The sequence below is a fragment of the Gossypium arboreum genome, chromosome 13 (assembly GCF_025698485.1).
Source record: "Gossypium arboreum isolate Shixiya-1 chromosome 13, ASM2569848v2, whole genome shotgun sequence".
NCBI classification, from domain to species: Eukaryota; Viridiplantae; Streptophyta; class Magnoliopsida; order Malvales; family Malvaceae; genus Gossypium; species Gossypium arboreum.
Genome location: NC_069082.1, coordinates 87,396,616 through 87,404,003, shown reverse-complemented (window position 1 = coordinate 87,404,003; position 7,388 = coordinate 87,396,616). Strand labels below are relative to the sequence as shown.

The following is a 7,388-nucleotide window of genomic DNA, read 5'->3' as shown; positions in this document are numbered from 1 at the left end:
TTCAATTCAGCTACTAACACACTATCGGATCGAATGCAGACAAGTGCACGTTCATCGTCAGAAAGCGAATAATGATTTACGACTCAAGGCATCCGCAACCACATTCGCCTTTCCGGGTGATAGTCAATGACCAGCTCATAATCCTTTAACAACTCGAGCCAACGTCTTTGTCGCAGATTTAAGTCTCTTTGGGTCATCAAATATTTGAGACTTTTGTGATCCGAGTACACATGGCACCTTTCACCAATTAAGTAATGTCGCCAAATCTTTAAGGCGAATACGATGGCGACTAATTCGAGATCATGGGTCGGGTAATTTTCTCGTGTGGCTTTAATTGCCTCGACGATAGGCCACAACTCGACCTTCTTACATCAATACGCAACCTAACCCAAGGAGGAGGCATCACTATAGATGACAAACTCTTTGCCGATTCGGGTTGCACTAGAATTGGGGCTTCGGTCAAATAAGTTTTCGTTGATCGAAACTTTTCGACATTTCTCCGTCCATCCGAACTTAACATCCTTTTGGAGTAGCCGTCATCGGCGTGGCTATCGTTGAGAAACCTTTACAAATCGTCGGTAATAACCGACAAGCCCCAAAAGCTTGAACCTCAATAATATTTCTGAGGCTTCCAATTAAGTATCGCTGAAATTTTATTCGGTCGACTCGAATACCGATGCAGATACCACATGACCCAAGCTAACCTCTCTTAACCGAACTCACACTTCTTGAACTTAGCATATAATTGCTTATCCCGTAAAATTTACAAAGACTAACCGCAGTGTTCAAAGCATGTTCGGTCTCATTTCTTGAATAGACCAAGATGTCATCAATGAACACGACTACGAATCGATCCAAATATGGTCTGAAGATCCGATTCATTAAATCCATAAATACTGCAGGGGCGTTAGTGAGCCCAAATGGCATCACTAGGAACTCATAGTGACCATATCTCGTTCTGAAGGCAGTCTTGGGTACGTCCGAATCTCGGATTCGCAATTGGTAATAGCCCGATCTCAAATCTATTTTCGAGAACACTGAGGCTCCCTTCAGTTGATCGAACAAGTCATCGATACGTGGCAACGGATATTTGTTTTTTTATCGTCGCTTTATTAAGCTGACGATAGTCGATGCACAGCCGCATGGTTCCATCCTTCCTCTTCACGAACAACACTGGCGCACCCCAAGGCGAACAACTCGGGCGAGCAAAACCTCTATCCACCAATTCTTGCAACTGAGCTTTCAACTCCTTTAATTCCGTTGGTGCCATACGAGACGGAGCTATCGAAATTGAGTGGTACGGTACCAATTTGATGCCAAACTCTATCTCCGAACAGGTGGTAAACCGGCAATTCTTCGGAAAACATCCGGTATTCACAAACCACGCACAGATTCGGGTTTCTTTTCGATTCCTTGTCATCGAGCACGTACGCAAGGTACGCTTCACACCCTTTTCTTACATATTTTCGGGCCAACATTGCTGATATTACAGCTGGCAACCCCTTTAAGTCCGTAGACTCAACCCGAATTATCTCATTATTCGCGAACCTCAAATTGATAGTCTTGCTTTTGCAATTCACAACCGCATCGTGCATGGTCAACCAATCCAAACCAAGAATAACGTCGAATTCATCGAACGGCAAAAGCATCAAGTCCGCCGGAAAACAAGAACCTCGGAACACTAGGGGACTTTTCTTGCACACTTTGTTGACAAGCACGTAATGACCCAAGGGGTTCGACACCCGAATTACAAACTCAGTAGACTCAATAGGCAAAGTCTTACTGGATGCTAAGGTTTCACATATATAAGAATGAGTAGAACCAGGGTCAACCAAAGCAACCACATTAGTATTGAAAAGAGTGAAAGTACCGGTAATGACACCTGGTGAGGCAGCATCCTCGCGTGCGCGTATGGTATAAGTCCTAGCAGGAGCCCGAGCCTCGGATCTGATGGTAGCATCTCTAGATCCTCCCTGACCGCCACTAACATTGCCCATATTCCTAGGTGGCCTACCTCGGCGTTGGTAGCACCGGGTTTCCACTCGACTTACATTCTGCTCAAGCATCCTCGGGCAATCCTTCATAATGTGGTCGGCCGACCCACACTTATAGCAGAGCGATCACGAAACCAACAGCTCCCGAATGCCATTTGCCACAACGTGACACTCCGCCCTCTCTCAGCGATCATTTCCACCACTGGCGATCGAAGTGACTCGTGTGGTCACAGGGGGTCGATCGCGTCCTCGTCTAGAAAAGCCCTAAACGCCTCTAGACCGGCTAGCATCATCTCGAAATCTCTTCGATGCTTGTTGAAGAGACTTTCCCGAGGACCTCTTTCCGAATTCTCCAGTTCCCACATCAGCTTTTGTTTCTCCTTTCTAAGCTCTTGACTTTACAAGCTCGCTCAACAAGTACTACGAACTCTCGTATCTCGAGAATGCCAACGAACATCCTTATATCATCATTCAGCCCATCCTCGAAGCGTTTACACATAATGGCTTCGGACGAAATGCATTCTCGCGCGTACCGGCTAAGCCTCACAAATTTTCGTTCGTAGTCGGTAACTGACATAGAACCTTGCTTAAGGTCAAGGAATTCCCTTCGCTTTTGGTCGATGAATCTCTGACTGATATACTTTTTTCGGAACTCGGTTTGAAAGAATTCCCAAGTCACTTGCTCTCTAGGTACCACAGAAGTCAGAGTACTCCACCAATAGTAGGCGGACTCACGTAGCAAGGAGATGGTACACTTTAAGCACTCATCGGGTGTACAAGATAGCTCATCGAGCACCCGGATAGTGTTATCCAACCAAAATTCAGCTTGCTCGGCACCGTCGCTATCCATAGCCCTGAATTCAGTGGCCCTATGTTTACGAATTCTGTCGAATGGGGCTTACTTGACCTTATTTGGTCGATTCATCGGAGGTATTGTAGGTGCGGGGGTTGCATTTGTCGGGAGTGGAGGTTGTGGAACAGCCGTGTTAGTTCGAATGTATTGGTTATACCATTCATTCATCACACTATAAAAGGCTTGCCTAGCCTCATCATTCAGATTGCTGGTCATAGGTTGAGAGTCCGCCGGCTGTCCCTTCTTGCGGAGCAGCGCCACACTCTCCACATCATCAGCTATCGCTTTCGGTTGGGATCGGGATCCATTACTATAAACAAACACAAAGTCAAATTGTCAGAAGTCACCACACTATCGACTCATCATTTAATGGCATGTATAGCTAGACCCCAAACACATCACGGTAGTCCTAGAATTGACTAAACCGTGGCTCTGATACCAATAAAATTGTAACACCCCGAACCCGAGACCGTTGCCGGTGTCGGACACGAGGGGTTAACAAGCCAAGTCCACATATTTGCCCACCAATTTGACATTTCCAGTCAGGCTGGAAAACTGCGTCACCGTCGCCTTAAAAATCATATCTCGAGTTTCAAAACTCAGAAACTGGTTTTGTAAATTTTTCCTGAATTTAGACTCATATATCCATCCATGGATTTATTTCTAGAATTTTTGGTTGGGCCAATTGGTACAGTTTATTAGTTAAAGTCACCCATGTTACAGGGATCGACTGCTCTGACCTTCGCGCGTTATAACTTGAATATCTCTCTCTACAGGGCTTTAATACTAGTTCCGTTTGTTTCTAATAAAACTAGACTCAAAATGGAATCTGTACATATAAGGCATGACTCCTAATTCTTTCTGGATAGTTTATAGTAAATTTTTAAAGTTACGACAGGGGACCCAGAAACCGTTCTGGCCCTGTCTCACAATAGCTTTCATATCTCTTAACATGTAGCTCCTATGACCATTCCGTTTCTTCCATATGAAAATAGACTCATCAAGGTTCATTTACATAGCTTATTCACTATTTAATACCATTCCTACAAATTTTGGTGATTTTTCACATTCACGTCACTGCAGCTGGCAGCTTCTGTTTTTAAGGTAGGTCTTACCTATTTTGTAGTCTCCATGAACCAACTAGTCTTGCCATACAAAGGTTCATATATGATCATTTTAACCATACCAATGGCTGATCATGTGACCAACACTCCCATTTCCAATCCATAATCACATCATGACACCATATATATATATATATACAAACCACAAACGGTCTAAGTCCATACTCTACTTTTACGAGCCATTTTCGCATGGCCGTACACATATACATCACAACATAATTGAACCAACAAGGGGTAGTCCTATACATGCCATTTCAAATTCCAACCAAAATTATACCAAGATGGAGGCTTTGATAGTGTAGATGACTTGACCTTAATGATCCCGAATCCGATTGCCATCGAGCAAAATCAGAAAGCGAGAGCCAAAGCAACGAGGTAAGCATATTTATGCTTAGTAAGTCTCAAGCAATAAATTCAGCTTTAATTAAAGCAATACATTCACATAGCCAAATGCATCATTTCATTAATACACGTTCACATAATCATACTTACTTCACCATCCCAACTCTTATGTTCATACACAAATAACGGCTCGTTAAGGCCGATAACTCGTTCCATCATAGGAGCGGATATTCATACGCTCTTACTCCTAGCGCAAAGCACACACCACACTTACCTTGTCATTGGGAAATTTCACAAGTGCATTAGCTAAAATTTTCCAGCAAGCTTATAATTTTCAAATCACATACCTTCGGAGTTTAACCGGATATCACTACTCATTCAATCACCTTCGGGACATAGCCCGGTTATGGTAACCCGCACCAAGGCCTCACGGACTTAACTCGGATATCACGATTTGCACAAATGCCTTGGTCTTAGCCGGATAGAATGACTCGCACGAATGCCTTGGTCTTAGCCGGATATAATTACTAGCATAAATGTCCTCGGGACTTAGCCGGATGTAGCCACTAGCACAATTGCCTTCGGTCTTAACCGGATATAATTTCCAGCATTAACGTCTTGGGACTTAGCCGAATATCATTCAATTTCTCATGCACATACATCAATAATCATTGGACATACATATTTCATTTTCGTTACTAAGGCTCAAACACAATTATAATCACTAGCATAATCGCCGGGACTTAGCCCGGTATCATTCAAATACTCATACACACATAGTCAATAATCAATACACATCCATACTTCATTTCACATAATTCAAGTAGGGTCACTTCTTGAGGACTTACCTCGGATGTTGTCGAACGGCTTTTACGGCTATTCGATCACTTTTTCCTTCCCCTTGTCCAATTGTGGCCCTCTAAGCTCTTGAGCTAATTCAAACAAATTCAATTTATTAAAACCTCATTGTGCTAGCTTATGGCGAATATTCATGTCCATGTTGAGGCCAATTATGCACTTAATACCTCACAAAACAGCATGCATTTTACTAGTTAATGCTTTGCATATTGTAGCTCAAAACTTATAATATAGCATCAAGCACTCATATGTGTGCTAGGCGAATGTGCTTATGATTTCACAATCATTCTTCAACATCTTCTTCTTTAAACCAACATATTCATCACTTAGTTCATAACCAAAACATCATGTGCAAACATATATATACATATATGAGCATGGCGAATTTCAAGGTGTCCATAGCCATCCAAAACACAAATTTTAACTAACATGCAAGAAGCATGAACCATGCTTATGAATGCATCATGGCGAATATGACAATCATGCTCCTTTTCAACTTCAATCATGATTAAACAAAAGAAAACTCAAAATCTTACTCAAGAGTAGACAATCCATCATTGCATGCATCATCATCAAGCTTTACACTTAGCATGCAATGGCTTTATCACCATAACAACTTTGGCCAAATACCATTTCCATGGCATAACAAAGATTTGAGCCATGGCTAACATGCTCATCAAGTTAGCAACCAAAACATGCATGAAACTCCTAACACAACCTCATACATACCTTAATCTTGATGCAAACTTAGCCAAATCTCCTTCTAGATCTCTTCCAAACCAAGCATGAAGCAAAAATCCTCCTTCTTCCTTAGTTTTGGCTCAAAGAAAGGATGAACAAAATTTTCTTTCTTTCTCTACAACTCACGGCAATGGGGGGAATACCACACTCACACACATTTTTTTTTCATTCTTTTCTTACCCATACACCTTTGTTTATTATTTCTCCCTCATGCACCAACAAAACATGTTTCATGACATGTTTTGCCCTTCCTCTCTTGCCATGGCGGCCACTTTATGTTGGGGGAAATTTGACATGCAAATCCTTATTTTTGCATGCATGAGCAACTAGTCATCACACATTTCCCCATCATACTTTCAAAGTTCACTACTAGGTCCTTTCTAGTGAAATTCGCATTTATAACACTAAATCGAAACATCAAAAATGTCACACACAATTTAACACATATCATAGGCATCAAAATAAATTTTTAATTATTTTATGCCTCGGTTTTGTGGTCCCGAAACCACATTCCGACTAGGGTCAATTTTGGGCTGTCACATTATTTTTGTTAGAGCAGTTAATTAGTATTTTATTTTATTTTTCAAGTTTTTATTAGTGAAAGAGAAGAAGTATTCAAGAGGATATAGAACATTTTTTTAATCCTAAAATTGAAAGGACATTAAGGTGAAGAAGAAAAAAGTTAAGAGAAATGGAGAGAATTAGAAATGATCCAATCATAGAAGATCAAGTACTTTAGAATGAAAGGAATACTAATATTCCTCGAATCATAGATGAAAGAGACAAACCCATCAGAGAACATGTAGTGCCTATTTTGGATTATCTAAATCCAAGAATTGTTAGGCCACATATTCAAGCCCAACAATTTGAATTAAATCAGTAATGTTTCAAATGCTGCAAACGGCAAAACAGTTTAGTGGCTTAGGTAGTAGGGCATCCTTGAAGATGCCCTTAGATTAAAATTTTTCCCTTATTCATTGTATGATCATGCTAGATCATGGTTGAATATGTTACCAACAGGTACGGTGGCATCTTGGAATGAACTGTGTCAAATATTTCTGCTTAGATACAATCCTCCCAACATGAATGCCAAGCTTAGGAATGACATTACATTGTTTAGGCAATCAGAAGATGAAACATTATATGAAGCATGGGAGCATTTCAAAGAACTAATTAGAAAATACCCGATGCATGGTTTTCAGCATTGGACACAGATGGAAATGTTCTACAAAGGATTAAATGCTCATACACGAATGGTGGTAGATATCTACTAATGGGACATTGCTTGACAAATCCTACAATGAAGCATACAAAATTCTGGAAAGAATAGCAGACAATGATTATCATTACCCCATTACTAGAGTTAGTACTGGTAGAAGAGTTGTTGGAGTAATGGAACTTGATGCGATTACCTCTTTAACAGCTCAAGTATCATCTTTGATAAATATGATTAAAACTTCATGAAGGTTGCAAAAC

General features: G+C 41.1%; 1 non-coding gene across 1 annotated transcript; it reads right to left on the bottom strand.

Annotated features, from left to right (window-relative positions):
* Window positions 1-7,003: 7,003 nt before the first annotated feature.
* LOC128287084 (small nucleolar RNA R71) lies at window positions 7,004-7,110 on the bottom strand. The gene has a single exon (XR_008277784.1). It is a non-coding gene; the product is annotated as a small nucleolar RNA R71 (small nucleolar RNA).
* Window positions 7,111-7,388: the final 278 nt, after the last annotated feature.